Consider the following 15,666-nt stretch of genomic DNA (forward strand, 5'->3'; position numbering starts at 1 on the left):
GGACTATGGCTCTGATGAATGTTCTGGCAGAATTTCTTCAAGACCCAAATTTGAAGTTAAATTTAATTTATGTAATACAAGAACTTTGTAAGAATCTAAATATAGATGTCGAGAATTTGAAACCATCTCAGTATTTGAATGATCTAGAAAAATTACGAGAAATTATTGTATTTCAACTGTCGCCACCGAAAGAAAACATACAAAATGCCTTATTACCTCAACAAAGTATTATACCTGTGAACGAAGACACGGTTCAAGTTCAAGTATCGCAAGTTCACCATCAATTAATTGTGCACATACAAGAAGATGCTTCAATGCAAGCATGTCCCTTATTTCATACTAATCTACACTTAGACAATAGCATGTTTTTATTGTAGTAATATATTATTTAACTTTTGCTATTGTTTGATTCAGTATTTAAGCAATATTTTATAAGATCTTTGAATTGCATAATTTGTTTTATAGTCTGACTTATACCATTGTATGTCCGGTGGAATTTAAATTTCATTTAAAGAGATCAAGTCTACATTCATTTAATGAATGTTTATAATAATGTGTATTCTATTATATAATAGAATACACATTATTAAAAACATTGTATATAACAGATGTAAGAATATATTAAAATATAAGCCGATGACTGGAGCAATACGGGACTCACTGGATGGAAAGTAATAACTACTGTTCAATTACTTGAGGCATAAAATTCGAACTATAAAATAACTTTAACAGTGCTCTATCAGAAGCTCGTATAAATTAACATCAGATTAATTATAGCAGCACTTTAAAAAAAATTCAATACGTCAATGTTGGATTGATAGCTTCTTGGTGTCCAGCCTTCGTAAAGGACACGACAATTCGATTAGTCTGAGAATAATTGAAGTGGCCGCCTACTCTGTAGTCAATTTGTTGTTCACCGCAAACAACTATATGTGCTACATACAGTGAGTAGGTCTACGTGAAGTCGCTGTCTATGTGGCAACTTCATCTGGATCGAATTTGAAAGAGAAAACTATTAACTGCCGAATAGTCCACAGAAACCAATCATAGTAGCAGTCGGTAACCAAGCATAGTACAACCCGGTAGGTGCAAGCATTTATATGATGAATATGGATGTTTGTTTCCGAGTCATGGATGTTTATATGTATGTTTAAGTAAATTTATTGTATTAAATATATCGTTGTCTTGCAACCCATAACACAGGCTATATATGCTTAATTTGGGGCAAGATAATTTGTGTAAAAAGTGTGTCAATATTATAGTCAAGTTGTTTTGAGGATAGCTTAAGGAGATAGACAGAAAGCGACGCAGACTTTGCATGCAACTTTGAGGGTAAGTATAGATTCCGTTGGTGCAGCGCTCTGCCTGGTTGATAAATATTATTATAATATGTATTAGCTCATTTTATATAATGTTTAGTCACTTACGGGATATAGTAGTGCAAGTGACATGCACATTTATAGTCTTTTATAGTTTTTAGGGCTCTATATCCAAAGGGTAACCAGCGCAACCCTATTTTTAAGATACTACTGCCCACATGATCCAACCGTGTGTCAGCAGGCTGTACCGAATAAGCCTCATTAGGGCAATAAAGTCGAAATTTTGCCAAACATTTCATTAATCAAAGTATTAAATTATAAACGACATTCTTAATAATACCACAGATTGAGAATGGAGCTATCAGGCTATTTAAATTATAAATTTGATCGAATTTAAAAAAAAAAACAAAGAAGCCCGCTGAGTTTTTTGCGTCCGTTCTTCTCAGGTCTGAGGCATTTATTTCTGAATTGGTAGTAGTTTTTCAATAAGAGATATCATGTCCTATTTTCGATAATAATGTGTGTATTTGAATTAATACTCTATTTGAATAAATAGTTAATTAACAGCAACAATATCATATTATACCGAAATATTATATATCGTAGATGATACATATTCCAACATAGTTAAACGTCCTATTTGCACACTTGTGTCCAATGTTTCTGCGTGCCTTTACAGAATTCATTGAAAACAATCTATCATCATTATAGTTCTAACAAATAAAACCATCAGTCAGAATAGTATATAAGTCACTGCGATAGATATTATGATGAATATAATCATTACTGCAAAGTGGCGTGGCCTACTTATGCCTACAAAGGGGTGCTAAGCACAATCCGGTAGATATAATACGCCTCGGCTAGTCTAGGCCTAGCCGCAACGGCCATGTTGCATGTAGACTGCTTCTTTTGTCATTTCATATTCTGACTATTAATTTTTTTTATGATAAAAAAGGACGAGACAAGTAGGACGTTCAGCTGATGGTTATTGATACGCCCTGCCCATTACAATGCAGTGCTGCTTCGAATTCTCGATAACCCCAAAAATTCTGAGCGGCACTACAATTGAGCTCGTCACCTTGAGACAAGATCTTAAGTCTCATTTAGTAATTTCACTAGCTGCGGCGCCCTTCAGACCGAAACACATTACTGCTTCACTGCAGATATAGGCTCCAAATAATGTCTACAGTTTGTGGAAGAAAAGAGTTGTTGTAATTGTTTAGTCAGATCGGAAAAGTATAATTCCTGTTCGTCAATTTTCAAATGTGTCAGTATCACACCATTGATTATCATACATTTTAAGAGGATTTAACACAATATGTATAATTAAAATGTGCGGTACTAATATAATTATACTATTCGCGACGTATAGCGGTTTTTTGCAACTCACATGACATAATGTAAAAACTAGTAGGTAGTAGTAGAATATTGTGTATTGACAATCGCGGATGGAAATGTCCTACTTATTTCACGTGGTGCATTTTTTTAAAGAAAATAAGGGACGAGACGTGCAGGGCGTTCAGCAGAGCGGCACTACAACTGCGCTCGTCACCTTAAGACTGATGTTAAGTCTCATTTGCCCAGTAATTTCAGTAGCTATGGGCCCCTTCAGATCGAAACACAGTAAAGCATTCACATTATTGCTTCATGACAGAAATAGGTACCGTGCATCCGGTGCAAAGGAGCTTCTCACTGGTAGTAGCGTATACGACAAAAGACCACTTGCCAGGAGAGAATCGGCCACTTTTGTCCCAGGGGCTTAAAGCGAGCTTAAAATCAAGGTGGGAAAAAAATCAGGTTTATAATTACAAGTGTTTGTGCAGTTATTATTAAGCAGTACATTCTTTATATATATTTGTGTATCGTCAAGTTCTGCAGCTAATTAGTGTACCTATAGACGAATAAAGAAAACATGCAAGATAGAAGAATGTCTCTTACTGAGGTACAGCAAGAAAGAATAGGAAAGAAAATCTATGGTATGGTATCGTATAAGCGGTTTCCGCAACTCAACGACTAAGCGCCTTTTTGCGAGTGTGGGATCAATTATTATCAATTGTTAAACTACTAACGCACACATTGAAAAATCATAATTGGTCACACATTATCGGGCTGACAGGTAGTCTATACGTGAGTATATATTAACTATATGGGTCCATCTACTGGTATGGCTCGCAACTCAGAATAGATTCCGACAACTAGTGCAACTTTCTAAGTTAGTAAATTATTTACTGCAGATCTTGACTGTTACTGTCTCTCGCACTTACTTCAAAAGTATATAAAATAATAATCAAACTAGTAAAATCTTTTCATTATCTAGTTAGCCATGTGAGATTTTACAGTATCATGGACCAATAATGGTGAAGATCGGTGGACAAGTCTTGGATGTTTCATATAGGATCTTCGTTTCATGACACATCAGAATCCACCTCAAAATCCCTTTGCCGTTTCAACATATAAATGCAAGCTTTAACGCTGTCCTTCATATCAGTTAAATCATGGGGCACCATTTTTCAAGATTTTTTAAGTGATAACTTCTTTTGGGGCGGGTAAACCGCTTCGTAACGTAACGCGTTACGGCGACTGTCTGTCTGGCATCCCTTTCTCTCACGGATACGGCAGCGGTAGGCGGTCCTCCTCTCTCGCTCTAACCAATCGTTATTTTTATAGAATTAAATAATTATAGTAATAAGGTACATGTACACGAAATTCTAATATACATACTCAAATAAGAATAAAATATTTATTTCAATTTTAAATAGTTTAACTTTTATTAGTTTAAGTTATCACGTCTGTCGGGCGTCGCAAGACACCACACGTGTTTCAATTTTAGAAATTCGATGCAAAATGTCAATAATTATTTTAGTTCAACATGAAACCATCCCGCTAATTGGTTGGTACTTTGATGTGACTTCTACCATCTACGTTTTACCTTCCTTCAATTCATCATACTTTACCTTTGTGGCTGGTCTTTTTCGACGTTCATTAAGTTTCCTCAATGGAAGTTATTGGTTGAATTCTCTCCAAACACTACATTGATATTATATTATGTATATATAGTACTCAGTAACTTCCATTGGTCGTTCTAAAAACACGTTTCGTAATCTAATTATTGTCGATTCAATACAAACAGCGGTATATAATTTATATGTGCTATTTAAGTTATAAATGTATTGGGGATACCAATCCAATTTACTATCTAATAAATTATAAGTCATTTAAGGAAATATTTCAGAATTTTTTTTTTTTTTTTTACAAAAACAGTCGACAATATAAAACGAAGAGGATGTAAATACTACGTAATAAGGGGCGGGACTGCCTAAGTAAAAAATGAAATTTAGTTAAGTATGAATCGTGCAGTTATTTGACATAAGTTTGAAAAAGTTGTAATTACAATAAGACGATTGGCCACGAAGTATAATCCGGCTAAGTTAGGCGCACTACCTAAAATCAATAGCTTTTTTCGTTACGGCAACGGTGTGTGCATTGCATCTTGCCACTTAATGACATCTTTCAGATTTTGTAACATACGCTTCGTGTTATTTTACATTGATATTAATAAAATACAAAATATTTATTTCATCCCAGTGTCTTTCCTATTTCTTGTAGTATTATTTTTACAAAGTATTACTACGCAATCCGGCATTTTAGCTTTAATTATTATCAAAGTTTAATAGAGCATGTGGCACGTCACTCGCCCACTCGGTGGTAGTATTAGTTCCCGCACTTTGCGACTACGCCTGCGGTATATTGTAGATTATCCCCCTTATTCATAATGGTCCGCTAACTTAAAACAGCCGCTAAGGAGTGTTTTTTCTCATTCTGACTTAGGTCAATAGAACAAGACAGAGTGAGAATTAGCAATGCTTTAAGTTAGCAGACTATTATGAATAAGGGGGTATTTATATTAAAGAACATTTTTAATGATTTTATTTATAGGCTCTTGTTAAATTTTCTAGTTAATATATTATTAGCAAATGGCTCCTATAAAAAATAAACACTGAAACCGAAAATCTCAAGATATCTAGCTGTTAACAAATAACTTAACACAATCAATTCGTATTTGTAGTACTCTTTATTATTAAAATTATTAATACTTTAATAACGAAAATATATTTATAATTTATGTAATGTTGCTAAATACCTTAAATGTATGCATGTTCCTCCATAATCATAATCATATCAACGGTAATGTTATCTGAAACCAATGTAAAAAAAAATATGAAAAATTGCTGGTACCTTTAATTTAAATCTTATAATTGATATCAGACTTTCAAACCATCACAGCTCTTTATCTATACTAATATTATAAAGCTGCAGTGTTTGTTTGTTTGAACGCGCTAATCTCTGGTACTACTGGTCCGATTTGAATGATTCTTTCAGTGTTGGGTAGTCCATTTATCGAGGAAGGCTAGGAAGGCTAAAAATTAGGGATCCGTAATAAAATTTCTATTTTGTAACACAAGGTGTAAAATCGAAAACCTATTTTTGCGTGCGCTGCAAAAACTATTGACAATAGAACAAAATGATGTACAGGCTATAATATAGGCAATATTTTATTACTTATAAAACTATCACGTGAATTATACTTTATATGGCAAAACAACGTTTGCCGGGTCAGCTAGTTTCAAAATAAAACCCCCAAAAATTTGTTGTTGAACTCTATTTTTGTAAAATAAAGTTTATTATTACTATTACAATATGATTACAAAAACACAAGAACATCAGTAACATTTTGGGAAAATAAATTGTGTAAAGCAATAACGTGTAAATTAAGGCACTATAAATATGTTCAATCATAGCATCAATGAATCACTCAATCATTTTTTCCGTTCAGGATAAAGTCATACTATATTCTTGTTTCTGATCTAAGGCTTAGCTGGCACACGGGCATTACAAATTAACTTGTTTTTTTTGATAATTGTGTAAATTGTGTTAATAAAACAACCTTGCAAATGTTCCTTACTGTTCGTAGCATGCACAGGGTAACAGTATTGATAGTTTAATAGGAGCTTAAGAGGGAGATAAATATTGATATGAACGAGAAAGAAATTTTTTTCTATTTGCTTGCGGGCTTGCATATGCACGTGGTCATATTGGTAAATAAATTACATGCAATTTCATCATATCGAAATACTCGTATACTATTCGAAATGACGACTAGAATAATGCTTCTAGAGAATTTTTATTAACAAAATAAGAATACAAAAAGCTCACGGACTAGTAAAATAAGAAGGAGTCCGCGCCGTGATATTAGCAAGTGAAGCACCTTTATGCTAGTGTGTGTGCCGTTACAGGGTATACCATTTCACAATTTTCTCTCCCTTAAATAATCATATATCCACAAATACTTTTATATTATTGCTTTTACACTTTTACACAACGCACGATGGCATTTTTAAAATATTTTGTTGCGACGCAAACTGATCTGTCACAGACGATGTCGAATCTCATAATGGCGGCCAATAGGCGTGTATTAGTGTAAGTGTATGCGTGGGGCTATGTGTTTACACGTTTACCGGCTTGTTTTGTTGCCTCACTGTTATGTAGTTTATTACACAGAAATTTATCTATTAACTAGCTGACCCGACAGACGTTGTTCTGTGTATAATAAATAAAATAATGTTTTTATATGAATTTGTCAATAATATATCATAACATCAAAAATTACTTCGCAAAATATGCACCCTGCTGTCGTAATGAAATTGTTTCACAGCAGAACTGTCAAACCGTGCGTCAATAAATTCTCTCATAGAAATTATGTATGGACACATCAAAGGAAAAACAAATTTGTTGTTTTTATTTAACTTAGCAGCATTTTCCTATTTATTCACCTTTTAAACCTTCTCTGGACTTACAATCGGTCCAGCCGTTTTCGAGTTTTAGCGAGTCTAACGAAAAGCAATTTATTTTTATATATATATAGATAGATTACTCAAAAAGCAATCAATTCTATTTATGAATTTTGACATATTATATTAATACACAAATCAGAGTTCCCTATGATTTAATTGACCAGTCATTGATAGAAGCTCGCGTTCGCTGACATGGCGCATGGACTAGCCATCGCTTCTATCGCTATCATTGGATAAGGGTTCGACACTCACCATAACGCCAATATCTTAGTAATTGTAATTATATTCCTTTATTTCCCGGGTGGTAAGTAGGTAGCTTTGAGAAAAAAGTTCCACAGTAAATGGTACATACATTTATTAAAAAGAGAAGTCTTGGTGAGGACAGGCATCATAACATAAAAATCAATGATAACAAAATAATGGTTTAATATAATTGGGTAAATTTTTACACGGCCTAGGCCTGTTTTAATAAGGATACTCGAATAAAGAATAATTAACTTTACAACCTCCGCATACTAAAGAAAAGGCCTCAACGTGCGATTTGCTTATTTAGATTAGAAATAGAAAAAAATATATATAATGCTGGAATATAAAATAAACTAATTTTTTATTTATTTATTTACACTATTAATCAAACAGAAAGAATCTAAAAACATAGTCCCGCAAAACTGTTTGGACAGTTTGTCTGCAGGATCAAGTCTCTTGTAATACATGAATACTTATTAGAACATTGATTGTATACAAGTGTAATTAGAAAATATTGATAAAAATATAATAAAAAATCTAATTTTAATTTTAAGGCAGGGTTGCCAATAAATATTTCTTAAGTTTAGTTTTAAATTTTCTTTTACTGGTTTCTAGTCGGATGTCCTCAGGCAAGCTGTTTAATAGATACGGTAGGCGTGTGTTTGTTTGATTGTTTGTTTTTGTGTATGTTTGAGTAAAACACTTTTTATACGCTTTATATTAGCTTCACCTATATGTTTGTATGTTTGTAACCGACTTATTTGGGCGCGATTTTGACCCACTTTAAACGGCTAGATTTCGTTCAAACTTTGTAGATTTATCGAGGACCGATGACGTTACACTAATTTGATAAAATTATTAAATTTTTCAATTTGCAAAATATGATTTTTGTTAATTTATATAATTTTCATCTATAGTCCGATAAGGCAGGAATTGATGTTAGAGTACTTAATAGATTTAAAAATACGCTTTTGAAAATTTAACTAAAAAATTAAAAATAAATAATAGTTAAAAAAAACTAAAAAGCACGCTTTATATAAAATTCAACTAAAAAATAGAAAATAAATTTAAATTGAAAAAAGTGTAAAAAAAATATTTTATTGTAAAAAAAGCGTGGGGTGCTTTTTAAGATATTATTAAAATAATAATTCTTCTACATCCCACACTTTTTTTTACAATGAAATATATTTTTTACACTATTTTTAATTTAAATTTATTTTCCTATTTTTTAGTTGAATTTTATATAAAGCGTGCTTATTAGTTTTTTTTTATAATTAAAGGATTAACACGCGTGTAATTAAATGTAACTGTGTTTTTACATTAGTTAATATATTAAACTATTAAAACTCATTTTTGGTCATTAACGGACAGGTATTTAACATCTGTGCGAGATCTTATTCAATTCTTAAATATACCTACACTTTTTCTTGTCAGTCTGTAAATGCTAATATTAGTTGTAAATAAAGGTAAAGTTGTATGTTTGCTAGTTCCCAATGATGTTAGAGGGTAGTGCCACAATAAAGTTATACTTTATTACCAGTATGTTTGACCGCTTGAGCGTCATAGGCGCACCTTGACCCAACCTATACAATCTATGTGTACCTACTAGAAATACTTGTATCAAGAAGAAAATAAATAGTAGTTAAAATATACAGGTATTTTTTTAAGTATTTTAAGCTATTATTTTCATTGTATACTGTCCCTATATCCCTATTAAACTTAAATCTTTAAAACTACGCAACGGAATTTGACGCGGATTTTTTTTTTAGATAGAGTAATTCAAGAGGAAGGTTTATATGTATAATAACATCCATTAAATAGTGGAGAAATACTGTTATTTTTGAGGTTTCTAATGTGATAAAATAAAAAACAAAATCTGCTTACATTAAACGCAGGCTGATCAGGCTGGCCACGAGATTTATCAAAATAAGTACTAAGAATTGTACAAATTTAAAAGGTCTACAGAAAAAACAGCTATGGTATATGTCTATCTCTTATGGATATTCCACAATAACAATTTTTTTGTCATTTACTTTTTACGACAAATAATGGCTAATTTTCGAAGCGATTTTAACCAATACAGCATTAATCCTTATATAGTTAAATACCTTAAATACATTGTTGGTTTAATATAGATCTATATGACCATTTACAGCATATGATTTCAATGAATATTTTCGAAGATATTACAGATTTAAAAATTGCGGGTCGGACTTTTTTTCCTTTTTTTTTCATAAATTTATGTGGCAATACAACGTTTGCCGGGTCAGCTAGTATTAGATAAATCGGTTAAAGATAATGGTTGAAATTTAAAATTAGCATATATTTCTGCCTTATAGACGATAGATGAAAATTGTATAAATTAACAAAAATCATTTTTTTTTTTGCAAATTGAATTTTTTTGCAATTTAAAAATTTTTGTTTCTTTTCTATTAATATTTTCACTACAAATAAGGCAAGGTATGAAATAAAATTAGATAAAGAGTTAAAAGATATTAATTTAAATTTTTTATAAATATACAAATTTATTCAAAATTGTAAAGGATCTAAAAACGAAATTAATATTAGGGTAATAGAAACAAAAATCTTCACGTTTTTCCGCATATTTAATTGCAAGCCTGAATTATGTGTCCATTGTAGACCAATGCATACATCCACACGAAAATATGTCAGTAAGAAGTTTTCATATTGTCGGTCTCATCTTGGCTTTAAAAAACGATCATTGATTTTACACACCTCTGATAAACCTGAAATCAATATCCATTTTGTTGCAATGATAACTGTCCGTAGCCGCTATCTTGGATTACAAAATGCACCCAAATTCGTTCTTTGCTATACAGTGAACAGTGGAAACGCTATCCATATTGGTGTAACTATAATTTTGCGGTGCGGATATATTTGAATTGCAAAATTCAAATTAGTTACCTGCGAGCCTGACAACCTTAATAGAGGATAGTTGTAATCAAAAATTGCGCGCGGCCATTTTATATAGATAATACCAAATTCGTTTTTTGCGACCCTGAGAACTTTGGATGCGATAGCTGAAATTGTAATTTTTCGTGGCGGCCATATTGGATTTCAAAGATAATACCGAATAAGTTATCTGCGATCCTGAGAACTTAGGAGACAATAGGTGAAATTGTTATTTTGCACGGAGGCCATCGTAGGCTTAGAATTCTCTCTTATAGCATAGCTTTCATTTGTCGTCATTCGTTACGTGTGGACTCGATCTAAAATTCGCATTGCACTCCCTGGGGAACCCTTAAAATATCAGAATAAATATACCTACTTATGTTTTATTTCGTACCCTGTGAAAAATAAGTGGCGTATCAAAGAAATAAACTCACATTCGCATTTAAAATACTATTATGGTTCAGCTTCACTCCTGAATGAAGAATTCAATACAAGGTAAGTATATAGCCAACAGCAATTTTAATAACTTATTCGGTATTATCTTTAAAATCCGATATGGCCGCCACGCAAGATTACAATTTCAGCTATCGCCTCCAAAGTTCTCAGGGTCGCAGATAACGAATTTGGTATTATCTATATAATCCAAAATGGCCGCGCGCAAAAATTTGATTACAACTATCCTCTCTTAAGGTTCTCAGGCTCGCAGGTAACTAATTTGAAATCATTTTGGAAATCAAATATAGCTAGCACAAATGTCCTCAAGCGCTTTTAGATTTTTACAAAACATATTCATCTAGAAGAATACATTAAATTATCTTTATTTAAATATGTAAGTTTGTTCGAAATCACAAATCTCCTAAGGTTCTCCGTTTTTCATTCAAACTTTTACTCAACATTGTATTTATATAGGAGGATGTTCTTATTAACGTTTTAACTATTGGTATATACATGTATATAAATCTAAATAAAAAAAAAAAACAGAAATTAGGCTTTTTAGCTATTTTTGAGTTATAACAGGTTAGTCACACCGGTGTCATTCACGCTGCGTTTATACCATACGTTAGTGTTGTATGAGTTATGTCTCAATATCGCAGGCCATAGTAACAGGGGATAAGAAGCTAAAGTTTTAAAATGTATCGCATATGGGACACGATTGACGCTCCAGGAGGTACGAAGTCAGCTGTATTCATGTGAGGTAGATAGGTATGCCGTGATATTTTGTAGCTTAATATTTGCATTAAATTTTGCTTATAATTTAAAATTTATAAGAAATAAATTATGATTCCAATTACACAAAATTTTTATGCGATTTAAAAAAAAATAAGAACATCTTTTTCAATATATTTGAAGAAAGAATGTAAGTGGTTCATACATACATTCTGGACTGCCATACTGAAAGATCTGGTGATGACTATCCATCTCATCAGCTTTGTATATGCCTCGTAGTGAATTCAGACGTGAATGTGATCACTGTATCGATTTTCGTGACGGTAAAATACTTGCTTCGTTCGTGTCTCACACTCCGCTTCAATAATGAATGAGTTTTTGAAGGCCTCAAATAATGAACCGATTACGACAATAGATGTGTAAACAGTGCAGGAATATTCTTTGAAAAACAATAATTTATGCATCATAAACTTGATATTATGTGGAATTATTATTGAGGATACAGGAACTAACAGTATAATCTAAGCATACCGTTATGTAATGTATATATGCTTAATATATTTGCTTGTTATTTGAAAATAGGTTAAGTACTAATTCTCCAGTTTATTCATTTTCTACTTCGATATGTTTACTGCCTTATTTTTTTTTTTTTTTATTCGGAAAACTTACAGTTTACACCAATACAGTTTCGACTTATGTGTATTATCAATAGCAGTTATTGTAATATACAGTAATGTAGTAAAATACATAAACTTAGAAGTAAAATACAACAAAAATTCTATAAAACTATTAAATCTGTTCAAGGAAATACTTAATTAAAATAAGATAGGATATCTTACTCTAAACCACTAAAGAAAATGAAATAAGGACATGAACATACAATAATATTAATGGTCAGAACATTGAGCTGGAAATCTTACTTACACTAAATACAAACTTACATTATGATTTAGTAAACCAATATTTTGAAAGTAATGATTTAATAGTGTTGGGCTTAGAGTTAAATATATCAAACGTGTTTACGTCAGGAAAGTCAATTAAATTGTTAAAATTACTTGCAGATCGTATGAAGGATAAGTTATTTCCTTAGCTTATATAAAAACTCATAAACAAGTGTAAACAAATACTCAGCAAAAATTAACTTAAACTTCGGCGTTTGTAACTAATAAACCGCGCAAGACTGCTGTGTGGCATGCCATAAGCGCCGACAAGGAACAGTTACAGTAAATCACGCCCCGAAATCGTGTTATAAATTAATGTCTCTTCACCTGCGTACAAAATACACGAACACGATTTGATGACGTTTTATGAATTTATAATAATCCTTTTTCTTTTATGTTTACGTATGTGGTCATAGCATAGTTTTTATATGAAAAAGGAGGACAAACCAGCTGATCGGAAGTGACACATCAGAGGAATAACAGGAGCGTTACAGGCTTATAGGTAGTTACACTGCTTTGTTTGCCAGTTCGTATCGTCCTGGAAATACCTTTCGTTTCAATTAGGAAGTACGTGGTAGAAACGTTACACCAACCTACCGAAAAAGGAGAAAAATCAATTGCTTACGCTTTTTCGGAGAATTTTTTCTCTTTCCATAGAAAACCTTTCAATGTTTGAAATAAATTTAGCGATACTATAACCTAATCTATATAAAAATATATAACTAATAAAAAACTATACATGTTCATAAATTTTTTTAAATTCTTTCTAATGCTCCTTAGAAGATTCTTACACTTAAAAAATTAAAAAAATTATAAAAACAAGCGAAGAATCTAAAAAAAAATTAAAAACTTAACGACTACCTTTATTATATTTTTTTTAATGTTACGTTATTCAAAAGAACTGTCAGATGTTTGGCAATAAGAGACAGATCACACACCGCCAAGATAAGCAAAATTTAATTCGTTCTTTTAAAACTGAACAACGTTTGTCGAGTCAGCTAAATTTCAAGAAGCATCTTTCACCAGGCGGCGCCACCGGTACGTGAACCAAAAACAAAAAGGGTGGGAAATTTAAATTAGTATAGTTTGCAAGTCCGTAAAGAGGACAAAGAACTAGTCGTATTAAATTTCAATTCTTAATCAAATTAAGAAAAACTAATTTAGAGCGAGTGAATTGTTTTTTGTAGGTATTAATAAATTCAAGGTCCTGTTTGTATTTTTCTATTAATAATAATTTATTTATTCATCATAACATTCTAATATCTGATAATACTCAAGTTATCGTAAATACGACAAGCAAAATCTGTCATTATGCAGGTATTGTATTAAGAACACTAGCGGTTTCCGCAATGTATAGTTCAGTTTATCCGTTGACTGAAATAACTACCAGCTCTTGTGTGTCCGGCAGCTCTATTGAGAAGCGTTGATAGCACTTTGTACAATCTATGCGGCTCTCAGCCTCATATCCTTAACTTGTCAACTGCAAGCGACACAATCATGCTAAGACTTAGGAACCCATTAACTGAAATAAATTGATAGATATTATCGTGAAAATCTCTTCTATAATAATATTATAAACAGATGTGAGTTTGTGAGGATGTAGGAGGTAATCTTTGGATCAACTGAACTGATTTTGAAAACTATAATACCAATATAAAGCCACATTGTATGTGAGATCTTTTTTTATATTAACCCGACTGATTGCTAAGATACCATCAGGTAGTCTGCAGACGCCTTTACTATTATTAGCAGTGACCTGTTTCTGCTTCAAGATCTTTTTGTATCCTTATTTTATGGAACAGGAGGATCACCATAGCCTATACTCTTATGTAACACCAGAGGAATTACATTGTTGCCGACCTTATAAGGCGTCGAAAAAATGTTTATATGAATTGTAAAACCAAAAACACATTGGTACGTGGCGGGCGAGGATCGAACCGAGAGCTCTGTGGTGAGAGTCGACGATCCAACTATTGCGACACCGACGCTTCAACTTTTTTAATTTCAGATTGAGCGGCGCTTTAGCTAGTTAAGTTGCTGGGCTGATGAAACTTAACATCTTATAGATTAAGGAGACTAGCGCAAGCCACGGTCCGCTCAAAATTTTGAGAACGATCATGAAGCCCTGCGGCACTGCATTGCCGTAAGCAAAGTTTGCTGGTCTTTTCACTTCTTTTTATTATGAAAAAAAAAACGCAGAAAATACATATACTATACAGCTCGATCTATCAGAATACAATTAGAAAGAGTGAATGAATCTACAGTTAGAAGGCTTATCATCGGAAGTTGAGCCGGCAAGTCGATATGATAATAGAATTTCGAAGGAAATCGAAAACGTAGACAGCGCCTTATTGGATGTCCAAGTCACGGAGGTTTTTTTGCTATTGGTAGTTCGTTATCTTGTGGGCAGTACTCTTCCTCATTAAAGTTAATTCATATTTATATAAAGCTTATCGTAGAATTGATTGTGGTAGTTAGTCTTCTACAATCAATCCTGTAGCTCCTACTCGGTTAAATCCAATTAGTTAGTCTTTTGTTGGGAAACGATTTGAAATAATTCAAAAGAATTGTTTCAAATCGTTTATGCAGTAAAGGTTACTATAACATAAATGACTTTTTGAATGATACCATATCTCGAGAATGGCGGCTATTTAATTAATAAACTTTATTGTAACGAAATTAAAAAAAAAAGAACGACCGCTAAGTTTCTTGCGCTAGAGTTCCCAGGTCTGAGGCATACATTTTCGTATGTGTAATTTAAACTATTAAAGGGTAATTTTTAATATGTGTAAGTAATTCTAACACTTTCCAGTAGCTACTTACTATCACAACAAGATTCTCGAGTAAGAAGCCACTGAAGTAAAAATAAGAAGTGCACTGGTAATCGAACGTCTACTCTCTCTAGCAAAACCATAACATTATTGCTAGTTTTTAATCATATCTCCAAATTATTGCTGGAGCGAAGGCGAAGCATATTGGCTGAATTCGCAAGAGGTTTGCTCCCTTTCCCTCCGGAACTGTTTAAGGAAGTTTCTGTCAGCCTGCCATTACGTGACTGCACAGGGACGATGCCCAATGATCCAAACTTTTCGCATCTAAATCGACTCTGAATGACCAAGGTTATACCAACATATCTCGGCACACCTTGGAAATTAATAAATCGAAGGGTTGTAGCATTGTTTTATGAGAAAATGTGATGAGACGAGCTACTTGTTGTTAATGACACGA

General features: G+C 32.5%; 1 long non-coding RNA gene across 1 annotated transcript in view; it reads right to left on the reverse strand.

Annotated features, from left to right (window-relative positions):
• Window positions 1–15,666, reverse strand: part of LOC126979108 (uncharacterized) — a 58,845-nt gene that overhangs the window by 8,809 nt on the left and 34,370 nt on the right. The window contains exon 2 of the long non-coding RNA XR_007732752.1: window positions 5,461–5,514. This is a non-coding gene — a long non-coding RNA (uncharacterized LOC126979108). The remainder of the gene's footprint in view (window positions 1–5,460; window positions 5,515–15,666) is intronic.

Source organism: Leptidea sinapis, chromosome Z (genome assembly GCF_905404315.1).
Source record: "Leptidea sinapis chromosome Z, ilLepSina1.1, whole genome shotgun sequence".
Taxonomy (NCBI): domain Eukaryota; kingdom Metazoa; phylum Arthropoda; class Insecta; order Lepidoptera; family Pieridae; genus Leptidea; species Leptidea sinapis.